General features: G+C 38.9%; 1 protein-coding gene across 1 annotated transcript in view; it reads right to left on the reverse strand.

Annotated features, from left to right (window-relative positions):
* PLK4 (polo-like kinase 4) overlaps positions 1-14,000 on the reverse strand; it is a 42,908-nt gene that overhangs the window by 23,708 nt on the left and 5,200 nt on the right. The gene's annotated exons all lie outside the window — the stretch shown is intronic.

Here is a 14,000-nt window from a genome sequence, read left to right on the forward strand (position 1 = left end):
TACCCGCTTCTGACAGGCCTGGGCGGCTCCAGGTATCTCTCCTCAGGGGAGGCAGAGCTTCCACGCTGCCTGTGGCTTAGGGAGGCCGGCTCCCTGGTGTCACCACGTTCAGTCGGGCGTCGTGGTGGAAGGCCTTAGGCTTGGAAAATGGACGGAATTAAGCTTGCAGGGTCACCTCCTGGTTGATCGTGGATGAAAGTGAACTTTCCTAGTAAAAGCAACAGAGTGCTGTCTTCACGCAGATATCTCCCTTGCACTCAGTAGAGAGATTTTGGTATTCCTTGGTTGTTTTTAAATAGCTGGCATAAATTCTGGGATGAGCTGTCTCAAAGTTTAAGGGCTTCCCTTCAGCTTACTGCCTTACGTGTTAAGCACAAAGTGCTGTTCTTCCATCTTACTTTTTTTTGATACAGGCTAGAAACATCCATGGGCTTAGGTGCAAGGCTGACGGTGTGGCTTGGGCTAGGTGCCCAGCTGCGTTCTCCTATAGGGTACCCATGGAGAGCAGTAGCTTCCTCGAGCTGGTTCTCTGAGGAACCTGCAGCTGCGCAGGAAGCGTGCCCAGAGATAGCCGAGAGGAAGAGCTGTCAATTGGCTTTTGTCCCAAATCCCCCTCTCCCAGCTGTTCAATTCACTGAAGGAAAAGGTGCAAGCTGAAGCTTTAAATCCTCAGTTTCCAGTCTTTTCTTGAAGGTACATTGCTGTATTTTTTCTCCAAATACCTGAAAAAGCTTAGACCAGAGAGGTTTTGTCAGTTGATGTTGGTATTGTGTGTAGTAGACTACTGGAGCACATGCTGAGCAACTGCAAAGCCTGAGTTTAATTCTCTTTTCTGCTTGAGTAACCCATTGGAGGGTCCTCTGATTTGGGGCTCTAGTTCCAAACTAAGTAATGCTTAGTGGGATAGTAGCATAGCTTCAACATAAACACAGTGCAAGATGGTAACTAATCATATCACCAAGTGGACTACGGAGCACTGAGCTGAGAGCGGTGATTTTTTGTATCTAATACCTACTTCTTGGATTCTTTCTATAATGTTTCATCTGAACTATAAAAGTTTCTGAAAGCAGACTTAAATATGAATGGTAATTAGGACAAAGAGGAAGTATTTTTTTGTATTGAAGCACTACTAAAGTGCTGTAATTGAAAGGGCTTTTAATAAAGAAATGGTTCTTCTGGAAATGGATTATGGCTTGTGATGTTCGTCATCAGGTTGCATTTCTTTTACAAAATGTGGGTATGGTATTTTGACCTGCGTATATTAAGGGGCGTGGGGCATAATATAGATTGTCCTTTCTTAGCAGATATAGCAGTTTCTTACTAATGGAAAGTATGTTTGTACTCTGAAAGACCGTTGAAGTTGATTGGAACAGAAGGGGGAGCTGTCAACACACCAGGCAAAGAAAGGGCTTTGTACAGGCATGTAAAGAAAATGCAGACCAGAAGAAAATTCCTCTTTTTGCTCTTAACAGGAGTTAATAAAGTGTTCTGTTCTCACAGTCTGGGAGTGGAAAAAGGGTACCTGCTACTGTAATGATCTTGCACGGTGAAACATTTAGCAGTAAGAACTCTGAGACAGTCTTTTCTATTAAGAGACCAGGTCAGCATTCTCGTACTTGTATTGTTCTTAATTCTTTGCCATTAGTAAGTGACTGCTTCCCTTAAAGCAGCAGATTTTGTCATCTTTTTATAATGTCCTTTAAGAGGCATATCCTTTTCCTTTATTTGTCTGTATCAGCATCGTCCCTCCAAAGACCTTATTGGTTTTCTGGCCTTCGTTTTTATGATATATGTAACTGGAATAACAACATTTGTTTCTTGTAAGTGTTGTAATACGTTGCTCTCTGCTCATTACACATCTCCATTTGCATAGGCGAAGTTAACATTCTAGCTGGGTTACAGTTTAGTTAGAAAATTATCAAAGTCAAGTGGTTTTGAAAGTAGAGCCAGAAAGATTTTACATTGCCTTTAATGGAATAGAATCTAAACTATAGAGGACTAGTCACATTTTTTTTAAACCGTCCATTTGGAAAGGGAATGGTACAAAAGTAAAAGCAGACCTGTTGTATATAATTTCATTCTTTAAATTTGGTTGTTTTCCTTTCTGTCAGGTTCTGCTCATGTTTTGGTTTCTTTTACTTTGAGTAAAATGCTTTAAGCGGATTTGGGACTGTTCAGTCATTCACAACTATTCTACCAGCACCCTGGTCCTCAGCTGCGTTTTTGATCTCTCAGTGCTGCTTTCGGCTGCAAGCCTTGCTTTTGCAACCAAATCCCTCTTGGGTCTTGTCTTTTTCAAAGGTATTGCAACTCCCACTTCTGTTAGTCTGTTTCACTGATAGGATTTGCGCCAATTTTACAGTGGTTGTTATTGTTGTAATTACTGTTAGAATATAGCACAGCTTTTCTTTGAATTGGCTTTTACCACAAGAAAGTGTGATGTACACTTAAGTACAGGCCGAACTGAGAGGCAAAGGCAGAACAGCTGGCTTAATCCATTTGTGGGTTTAATTCCTAGCTACATTGTTTTACTTTCCCAAAATGCTATTTCCAACTATTTTTCTGCTGAAATGACTTCTGAACTGGGAGTTGGATTGGAGTTTTAAAAAAATATCAGTGAAGAAAATCAGGAATGAACCTCATTCCATCACCTGTGCTTAGCATGCTCTTCTTGACATAAATCTTTCTTTAACCTGAGGTACTAATGCGTTATTGAGCAGAGCCTTGAGTGATATGCCTGTTGGCAGACCTCCAAACCTACATCTTAATAACAAACTCATCCTTTCTAAGGCTGCTGGTCCCCGTTAGCTTGCATTGAACTTATTCAGGGCTGCCATTGTCTCATCTATCTTCTCTCATGTGGTGGCTGTGATGCTTTTTCAGCTGAGTGGCAAGCCATGTTAAGAAGCTGCAACTGCAACAAATGGGTTCTCTTTCAGCAGGGTTAGGTTTTGCTCAGTGTCCTGAATTAGGTCAGTGTGTGATTGTGCCAGCGGTAGTGCTCGTGCAGCGGAAGGGGCAGAACTGCAAAATGGGAGCAAGAGGGAGGATGGGACAGCAGCAGCTCTCTCTTGGATGGGCTGATGTTGCTGTGGAATTCCACCTGGAGGTAGAAAGCAGCGAGATGAGGTTAAGTGCAGAGAAGAGCACCCTGTATTCTTTCCCTTCCATTACACTGTAGAGCTGCCTGATAAGTCTGCTGTTTGGTATGTGACTTTAAAACTACCGAGTGACCTTTTTGTGTTGTGTTTTATGCAGAATATATGGTAAAGTCATCTAGCTATGTAGAGAGAGAGTTTCGCACATTGCCTCTGTCCTTCGGCTCCTTCATTTAGCTTTTGTTTATTATGTCAAAGTAGCAATTAGACCTGGTCAATAGCACTTCACAGCTAATATGAAACACAGCAATATTGTTGGAACAAAGTTGTTTTTAAGGGCTAGCTACTTTCACCTGATGCCAGGCATTGTTGATGAATTTTGATTCTGTAGTTAAGGTGAATTTAAAATGTGAGGGAACATATTCAAGCTCCATTACCTGATCAGTTTGTTTACATTCTCATGTTCTTTTCTGTTCCTAGCTTGTCTATTAAAAATGAAATTAATCTTTGGGCAAGTGTGCTCTCATTTAGACTGAACCAGTATAGTGAACTGATGCAGGTCCCATGCATAGAATAAATTTGCCCCAGTTTTGGAGAAGATACTTGCTTTCCCATTTCTTATTTTTCAATCAGTAGTTCAGTTGTTTGTTTATTTCTTGCTTGACATTCAGATGCAGTGCTGTTTAAGCTGGCTGAAACAGATGTGACTATTTGTTTCCACCCTCTGTTTCTTCCTCTGTTGTGTGGCAGGACAGTTCATGTGGCTAAACAGTTAATGAGATCAAGGAATTGGTTTTGGCTGGGAAAAAGCCAATTTTATTTATTTTTTTTGTAAAATTTGTCTGCTTTCTGAATCACTTCACCTCATAAACAGCTTGCTAACTACTTCTGTACCAGTGGAGTGCTCCCAAAGTGTTACTCTGGCTAGGACAGGCTAGCATCCAGGATGCAAGGAGGTGCATCAATTTAGCACTTCACCTTCTCCAGTGTTTGCCAGTTTGTGACTACAAACTTAAACAGTTCCCCCATGCTTGCCAACTTTCATTGTTGGAATAAAATACGGAGGTGGCTTCTAATCAAGCTGCACTTTCCCCTTCAGAAAGGAAGCTCTCAGGAAGTTACATGCAGTCATCCACTCCGTAATGGATGTAAAATGGATTGTGGGTAATTGTATGTGTCAATTGCTGAGGATCCTTAAATGTGAAGTGGAAGCTGTGTGACTGATTAAATAGATTTGGTTTGTGTAACTGCAACAGTAACAGTCATCACTGGGTTGAGTAATTAGGGTGGAAGATGAGCAAAAATAACACTTTCAATTTAATTTCAATGCTAGATTTTTAACCTGAACAGTGATGAGAAAAGTTGTGTGAGTGAATTCATGTGCCAAAAGTATGACTGATACATAGTGATGTTGGGAGCAAACTCAAGAGCTAACAGCATACAAAACATGCTGCATGACAAGACAGAAGACAACATTTGTAGGTAGAGGTAAAACCTTTTTATATTCACTACTGCAGCTGGAAAAGTGTATGTGCTTTAGGGCACAAGCCCTGGTTTCTCTGAAGTTCTGTTGCGTAGTGTGTAGCATATTTGGGGTTGCGTGGTAGTTAGGAGGTTATAAACAGGAAGTCTTCTGAAGATGATCATGTTTCTTGCATAAGATTGGGAGGTAGATGTCATTGTTTAATTTGGGTTCTTTTTCTTTCATGTTGCATAGTCCCCATTAAAAGGAGAGCCAGAGAGTCTTTGGACTTTCAGCAACTGGGTAACTGCTCCTCCCGTAATTGTCAAGCCAGCAACATGCCAGTGAAATGATACTTTGTCTGATTAAAAAGAAAGTTGAATCACTATTCTGTTGTTGGGTTGAATTTATGACTACAGGGGCCAGCATCTGCTCTAAGCAGAGCGTGCGAGACAAACTATCGATGTAATAAATCCCTTGCTAAGTCTTTTTGTCAGAGAGCAAATAGATACCTAATCTTGTTCTCTATGCTTAAGTGTTGAAAGAAATCCTAGCTTAAAGTCTTCTTTAAAATAGTTTTAAGACAGCAATAGGTCTCCCTTTAAACAGGGCATGCAAGCCTTCTTTCAACTTTATTGCATGAGCAAAATGTGAAGATTTAGAGGGTCCTTCGTCAGTGGAAAAGTCTGATTAGCAACGGGAGTAAAAATGAACTGAGTAAGAAGGATGATGAAAAGCAAAATTAGGGTACTCAGAACACAGAAATTGGGAGAAAGAGAGGAAGTCATCCTCCCTTCCTGCGATTCCACTTCATTCAGGTGTCACTGTAACCTTCCAAAGCTGATGGAGCTCTCCCAGCCTTCCCCCGGAGAGTAAGGCAGCGACAACAGATTTTTGAGTAGAAGGCGAACAAGAACTGTCAAGAGTGCTGTAGCTTGCAGCAGTGGTGATGATTTAGCCGATTTTCAGAGCACTGCACATGTGTTGGTACATCGTGTCTTAGACACTGTATTAGGCAGTGAAAATGGTTATTTTAAATCTGATGTCTCTTGGCTGCACTGGCTAATTTTATGAGCATGGATAATTGTCTCTGCTATTGCAGTCCATCTGTGTGTATCTCAAATGATGCAAATCAACTTTGTCCTTGAAGAAAATAGCAGAGGCACAGTGTCAGTGTGTTGCAGAAATCTCCATGCAGGTAGAGTGCAGGTCTTTAATTAGCTTGCTTGTTCAGAGCATCTCCTGATACCTGATTTGTTCTCATTAAAATGGGCAGAATTTCCCTCAATTTACATTCTCACTGAGTCAGAAAAGCTAGTAGAAAGCTTGGGTTATAGAGGCCGCTTGGTATGCTGTGCCTAATACTTATTAATTTCACGGGTATATCATTAGGTGAGACTGAAATGCATTTGAATGCAATGTGGTTGGTATTAGTTGTTCTGTAGGATGATAAGCAGAGTATCATTCTTAGTACAGTCTTGTAACTTGCAGATGAAAATTCTTCCATACATACAGTCTCTGGGTGTGCTATCTCATTGTCATGAAAAAGAAGATTGAGGGTCCTGTGGCTTTGGCCTGATCTGTTTTACACTGACATGTGATCAGGTATACGCAAAAAACTTTGTATGTCATGCAAACAGTGTGATCCAAGGCTGCTTTGTTCTGGGCTAATTATGTTGTTCTGACCACTGTACATATGTGATATAGTTGTCTTTCTGTGTGTTAATTGAGATTGTAAGCAGCCAGTAATTAGACAATTTCCAGAACAGTATTTCACAATCAAAATGTGAAGATGATCAAACTGACCCTGTTTTTGTTTTTATTTCTGATATTAAGAATATAAAAGGTTTTGCTGGGTCAGCCCAAGAACAAACTTTTAATTTTAGCTGGCCTTTTTCATTTTGATTTTCTCAATTAAAAAACCCAAAACAACAAAATTCTTGGATTACTGGTTCTAACTTTTAATTTTAACAAGCCATTTAAATAAGAATGACTTACATGCAAAGCCTGGAAGCAGCCAGTGCATTAAAGCGGTATTAAAGAGTATGTGGATACACCTGTGGGGTTCATATAAGCAAGAATATATATTTACAAAATAAACATGTTTACACACCGACACTGGGAACACTCTCAGAGAGTGCTTGACCACAGGGCATAAAGTTACAGTTTATAAATGATAATCCGTCATTGTTGGTTGTTCTGCAGCTTTGCTTGCATCTTGGCAGCAGGGTTCACGACACCAGTAGTTTCACATGTTTAACACATGTGTACATTTATTTCTTATTGCTACTTTTCACAGATGCAGGGAAGCGTTCTCAGGTGTATCTGATAGCATAGTGCCAGTCTGGACAACAGAAGTGGAGTCTTTTCAAAAACATTGTTGGTGTATCTTGGGTAAATGATGAGTTGTGAGCGTGTAATGATCCATCAGCTGTGGCTTTTATTTGACAATTAGCACTAAATGAAAAAATCCACCTGGTTTTATGCTTTTCTCCTTCAATGACACTCAAGTGTCATGAAACATTAATTCTTACTGACGTTTTTTCTTTTGTGGCAGAGATGGGTACACGCTGTTATTTCCGAGTTGAGTTTGGCTCGTAGTTTTGTACAGCAAATTGCTTTAATAAATCATATCCCACTAAACCTCAATCACAATGGGTTATTTTTGTCAAAGAAATGGAAGGGACAAGGGGTAGTTGGAGAATTTCTAAAAAATTAAGTTGTGTTCAAAGGTTTCTTTCTTGCTCTAGGAAGAGAAGGAAAAGTTTGAATAAGGCAACCAAGTGCTTCAAGGATATATTCCTCCCCTCTGCCCCTTTGTCATCACCCTTACAATAGTGTTGCCAAGACTTGATTTCTTTAGCTAAGCCAACTAGTATTAAGGCAGCTTCACGTGTACCTTTGTCATTTGAGCATCATGAAGGTTGTTAAATGAGAATGATGCTTCCTATTCACTGATTTTTAACTGTGTTTTCACTGCTCAGGTAGTTAGGCAGCAGGGCAATGGTCAAGCTAATGCTTTGGAACTGTCTAGTTTACTAGTGTACATGGCATTAGTGTCCATTTCTCTAATAGCATACTTATAAAAAACGTTTATGACTATCTCAAGTCTTTATTTTTATCCCTATAAACAAGCCAAGCTTTTCTACTCTCCTGTCATTTGATGTGTTTTCTGTTCCCCAGGTCAATCTGTAGCTTTTCTCTGCACTTCCTATATAGCAAATTAATCTTTTTCTCAGCATGAGTTGTTAGGGCTGTTGCCGGTATTATATTAACACTTAGTGATACTAATCTTTTTCTTTTACTAGAAATATTTTTCCCGAAACTTCAGAAGATCACATTTTACTTTTTAAGTCCTGTTACACTGACAGTTTATAGTCTTCATGAGATCAGCTATTCCATTCAAATCCTTCCTTTGTTGTCATTCTTCCAATTTAGAAACGGCTTCTAATAGCATAATTATTTTGGATTAATCAAAAAATGCACGACCCTTCACTGTGTATTACTGGATTTCATTTAATCTCTGTTATTGAAATTCTGAGTGTCATCTGATTCATCATCTATGATACCCAGCCCTCTGTTTTTGTGATGACTTTTAATTCTATGTTATTGTTAAAGCTTATTCTTGCATCCCTCATGTTTTTATAACAGGGCCATTGATGGTCTTCTCAATTTTCAATATTTTACACTTCTAATGAAAAACAGTTCTAAGCCTTCTCCATACTTAGGTTCCAAATCTTCATATCAAATAACTGTATTTTTGCTGAACTGAGACATGAGCAATAGTTCTGTGATTATTTTCTATAAACAGGGTTTTTATGGTAGCTTTTCTGCTTGGCGATCCAAATTTCAGTCAGTGTCACCCCTATCTGGCTCGGTGTATATATGGCAAGGACTTTGAGCTTCAGTTTCTTCTGATCTGTTGAATCATTTTCTTGTGCTGACACTATACTCTCTAATATTTCTCCTTCTAATCATACAAGAATACTTTAGCCGTATCTAAATCTGATTCTCTCTCTTGTGGACTTTTTAGCATACCTCAGTGGAGTATCTGAATCCCAGTTTGGAATCCCCTAATTATCTGACCCTATTTTATTTATAGTAGTCCTTACATCATCAGCATGTCGTGCGGACTCAACCATAAAATCAGTTGGGTTAGGATTTCTGCATTAAATTATGTTTCTCTTTTGGAATCCAAAGTTTATACCAGCCTTTTGCCAGACATATCTTACTGTAAAATACGTTCAAGAGAGAAGGAAGGAAATCTCTCCATGTTACTCTGCTGCAGCTGCCGTGAGCAGGCATACTCGAACTACATTGTTTTCTACACAGAAGAGAAGGAAGAGTACTGGTAGTGTGTTTGCCTGGGCAGCCCACAGCTCTGCAATTCCTTCTCCAGGGATCTCATTTCCATATGAAACATGTCAAATGACAATGACTCTGTCTTGCCTTTAGCTAGGTTGTCTCAGTGGCTAATTACCCCCACTTTAAATCTATGCATTTATTCTGCAGTGACTTTACCTACCTTTGGCTTCAAGCCATTTAGCTTTGTTTCTTTTCTGCTAAAATACAAATCACTACTGTCACCCTGTTTTAACAAAAATGTCAGGTGGTATTAGGTCCAATGCTTTTCAAAAGTCTAAGGATATGATGTTGTATTTGGTTTGTAATAGGACTTCTGACTGAATCAAGGAGTACACCTGCTGTATTTGGTGCCATTTCGATGACATTGTGACTGGTATTTGTGGTGCTAATAACCTTTAACTTTTTCATGTCTTCTACTTTGGTCTGTGCTGATGTCAGATTAATCCATCCATATCTCAAGCCATTCCATTAGCCCTTTAAAAATGTTATTACACTATTAATTTATTAGTAGTTATCTGAGGATTCCCCAAGTTCCAGCAGCTTGAATAACTCCTTCAATAATCTCTGTATTCGAAAGAACGGAGAGGTGGAGTCATTTAGATAATAACCTCTGATTATTTTTTCCCCTCCATTTTATTGCTTCAGAGAAGTGCCAGTCTTTGGTCTTTATCTTGTTCCACTTTAAGTCTAGAGCCAAAAGAGATGCGCAGTTTCATTTTAATAATAAATGAAAACCATACAGTCCTCTGGACAGGTATTTCCCTGTGAGACAGATACACTGCTTGCAATTTGTAATAAGCACTTTTGTTTTTTTTAAATCTGGATTGTGATTTGAGTTAACCTAAAAACTGTCCAACTTTGCATGAATATATACAGGTCGATTTTTGAAGAGCATATCATGCAGTTAGAAACTAGAGGAGATATCTTTTTTCACAAAAACATTGCACTCTACAGTAGTGAGTGGTACTCTGTTGAAACTGTTCTGATTACTGTATTTATTTATTTAGTGCTGAGTGTTATAGAATAAGATTGTTTTAAAAGTCTAGCTTTTCTAGTGTAATACAGAGATGGTCAAGCTGATGCCTTGCATTTAGTGGAGATTTGCTGGCTATTAACAGCATTCAACTAAGTATTATTCTCATACCCAAGAAGGCACAAATGGTTTGAAGAATGACTCAGTTGTATCCTCCCTCATCCCCTGAAGAACTGGGAAGATGGGTGAGCTTTTGAAGAAAGCTCATTTAGATGACATGGCAAAGTTTGATGAGTTCTTCGTTACTTCAGATTTATTTTTTTTAAGTTTGCATAGCTTCTCACTTATGACTGCTTTAATATGCAAGAATGCTAGAAATAACACGTTCAGCTTGGGTGAAGGGAAGAAGGAAAGGAATAATGCATCATTCACTTTCTTAAGACTATTAAGGTGTGGCACAGGAAAGTGTTGAAAGGATCCCTGTCCGGTTCTGCTTTGATGTGTTAACTTTATATTCTAAATATTAGAATAAATTATGCCTTAGCTTCACAGGCATATGCACAAGAGATTGCTGTGACCTGCCAGGGAGTGAGCTCATCAGCAGCGTGCTTGTGCTGGGAGTGTATTTCAGCAGCACTGTAAGCTGTTGAAGCAAAGAAGGGCGAGCAAAGCAAAGGGCTTGTCCTACAAGTCTGCCTGTGTGCGTTAGCAACATGATAAAGTAAATGCAATTCTGCAAGACTTTTTCACTGGAAGCCAACAACTGTCAAGAAGAAGAAGAACTTATTTTAAAAAATTGAAGTTTGTAATTATACAGTCACAAAACTTCAGTAGGTTATTTCCTGGCCTTATACCACTGAAATGCGTATTTTGGTTTTATATTTATCATGACTGCCCTGTGAAGGAAGAGCCCCTTCCAGTTACTGGCTCAGTGACACCACACAGGCAGTTTTCTCCCATATTTTTCATTCTGGAGGGTAATGCTAGAAAAATATGGGGGGAAAGGACTGATTTACCCAAAATGTAAATTTGAATCAAATCCAACTTATGTTTGCAATGGTTTTTGTTGTGTATTTTTTATTCAATTATTTTATTCAAGGGAAAGTATGTGATTATGGAGGCTTGGATGCCTCTTTCTCTTTTACTAGGTAGAATTATGTGTTTCTACAAAGAATATCAAATTTTATCAAATGAAAATTTTCTTTGTTTCGCTGCCCACCCACACAAATGCTTTCAGAGTTAACCTTTCAGTAAGAAAAAGGAGCTTATGAGAAACCTTGCTCTTGTTATTTAGAATCATCTGTCTGATGAAAATTTGAGTGGTGAAAAGCAAAGTTTCTGTCAGTAACAATTCATTACTGGGCACTTGTTTCAGTCTGGCATTTCAACAGTTTTATCATTAACTTTGCAACGTACTTGCTGGATGTTTGTTGTTTACAGTGGTCTGCAGTCTTCACATCATGCTTCTTATCTTAAACATAGTGACGTGATAATTGCAATAAGTACATCTTACAGATGTGCATAAAAAGGTCTCGCCACTTCCAGGCTTTATCTTAAAAGGCACCATGCCAAAATTTGTGAGAACAAAACCTCTGTATCTTGATTATACTGAAGTTTGGAGCAAATCTCATTAAAAGTTTTGACTCTGATTGTGCTCAATTAGGAGCGTATGACCTATTCCTTATGGTTATTATCCATGCCTTTAGTGTCTGTAAATTTATTTTGTTTTCTAAGTTATAAACTGTCAAAAAAATTTAATGTTCTCCTATGACCCAGAAGATAATCTGGGAAAGAAAACAACCCAAACCAAACAAAACAACTCTTAATTTTTGCCTTATGCAAGGGGCATTCCACCTCAGAGTTTATCCGTGCTTAGTTCAGCCTGCCAAAATGGCTTGAGAGGAATACTGCAGCATCAGTTTCTTGCAAATGCATTTTATTCATGTAAAGGCTTCAGCCTACAATTTCTTTCTCTTTCCTTCCTGAGCATCCCAATATCCAAATGTGGCACTAGCCTCCAGTTCATAGGCAGGTGGAATTTTAGCTGTTTGTCTTCAGCTGTGTAAACCTTTTCAGCTCTTGTTTCTTTATCTTTTCTTTTGACAGCTGAGTGACTCGGTACACTGGAGATGCAACTCCATAGATACAAGTTGGCTGAAGCATATGCTCAGCATAGTTTGGTGTCTGAGGATTCACTAGTCTGTTGTTTTTATCCTTGCCCAATGCCAGCATCATTTCCGCCCCCCCTCCAGATACACTGTCTAACGTATTAGTTTATTTAGATGTTCACTAGAGGTTTCTTTGGTCTTCCTTATTGAATATAGAATTGCCAGCAGTGGCTGTAACTGCCAGTGTTGACAGCTAGTTTTATTTGCAAACCTAGACCGCTCCCTTAGGCACAATTCCTTTGTTAATGATGTTTCCAAGCCGTATGGAATTATGCAACAGTCATGAGAGCAACTACTGTCTTATGTCATATTTTAATCCTTTCTCATATATGCTTTCAGAATTCAGATCTTTGCAATTACCTGTACGCTGAGCTTACTGTGGCAGATGAAGTTTGCGTCTGTTTCATAGAATGCAAAAAGACCTGTGAATAGAAACCAACTGGATTTTGAACGGCACTTTAATGCCTCCATGCAGGATCATAGTAAGCAATGCTTTCGATAATAAATGGACCATTCATATCTAAGCAGTCTTTTAAAGTTAAAAAAAAATACGTCTTATTGAGTATAGATACTTTTAAGACCTCATGGATAAAACAGAGTTAATCTCCCTTTGTAGAATGTACTGTTTATTTTGCTCTTCTGTCAAAAGAGAATGAATGGATGTAACCCTGTTTTTGTGCTTCGCACTAGCAGTAAAGCCAACTAAACTGTAGGAGGAAACATATGTGCCTGTCATATGCAGCATAGTATTATTGGATGTATTTATTTGTACTATGAACATTTATGGTCACCCAGTGAGCCACCAAGAATTGCCTTCTGTCACATGAAGCGTAGAAGTTCTCTGAGTGAATAAATGATCTGAAGTGATCATCGCTGTATTCCTGGTGTCCAAAACAACCTGTGACATTCATGTAACTGCAGAGGCTCGCCCAGCTATGATGTGCTCAGCTTCCTCTAAAATAAGAGGGGCTTAGCAAAAAAGAGAATAAGATTTCTGTCAGTTTTAGCAATAGAACTGATCACTAACTAAACGAATGTGGTTGTTTTCCACCATCTTGACTGAAAATAAATTTGAAGTGCCTGCTTAAACCACACAACTTCTCTGAAGCAAACACAGGACAGCACTTTCCAAGGGCAGAAACTGTAGTGGACTATTTTCAGCTCTAAATAATAAGCAGGTGTAGCTCCACTGAAGTTAGAGAAGTTGTATTGCTTTGTACAAAGGTTCAATTTGATTCCCATGTTGGGGTTTAAAGTTTTCAAAAACTGTGAAGTTGCATTTCTTCTGTGACATTTCGAGCTTAATAGTAAACATTCTTACTCCTAATGAATAGGAGGAAAAATAAAAATAATGTTTTTTTTTTTTTTCCAACAGTAAAATTCACATACTGTCAGGTTGATTTTTTTCCTGTGTGTTCCAGTCTCAGGAAAACTTTGACCTAATGGCTTCACACGTGCACCACTTCTCTTACAACAACGCGTGCCTAGTTTTCAGTAAAGCCTGAGGTTGGGCCTGTGTTTCAGGATGAATAAGCCTGTGTTGAGCTTTGTGCTGATGTGGCTGCACTAGTATTTGAACAAGGCAGTTTAAAACTGGCAGGGGTATCTTTACAATATGACTGAAGTTTGGAGGTATGTGAAGCAGTATGTAGGCTTAACTTTGAAACTCCTTTCTTAAACAAAAGCCCATGCTCAGCTTTAATTATTGAGCTGTTAGTTCTCCTCCCTGATATTCTCTCCTACCATTAAGAGACCAGACTGGTTTTCCTTGGGAACTTTCCACAGCATGTTAATGCCCATGATACTTTATTGCTTAAGGCTGACAAACATTAGCTTTGCTACAGTGCAGTACAGTCTCTGTTTTTCCTTTCAGTAGCCCAAGGTTTGGGGTTTTTTTTAAAACTTTTTCCACTTCAGATTCCACATGTGGCTGC

This window comes from Charadrius vociferus, unplaced genomic scaffold, assembly GCF_000708025.1.
Source record: "Charadrius vociferus isolate BGI_N301 unplaced genomic scaffold, ASM70802v2 scaffold159, whole genome shotgun sequence".
In the NCBI taxonomy this organism is placed as follows: domain Eukaryota; kingdom Metazoa; phylum Chordata; class Aves; order Charadriiformes; family Charadriidae; genus Charadrius; species Charadrius vociferus.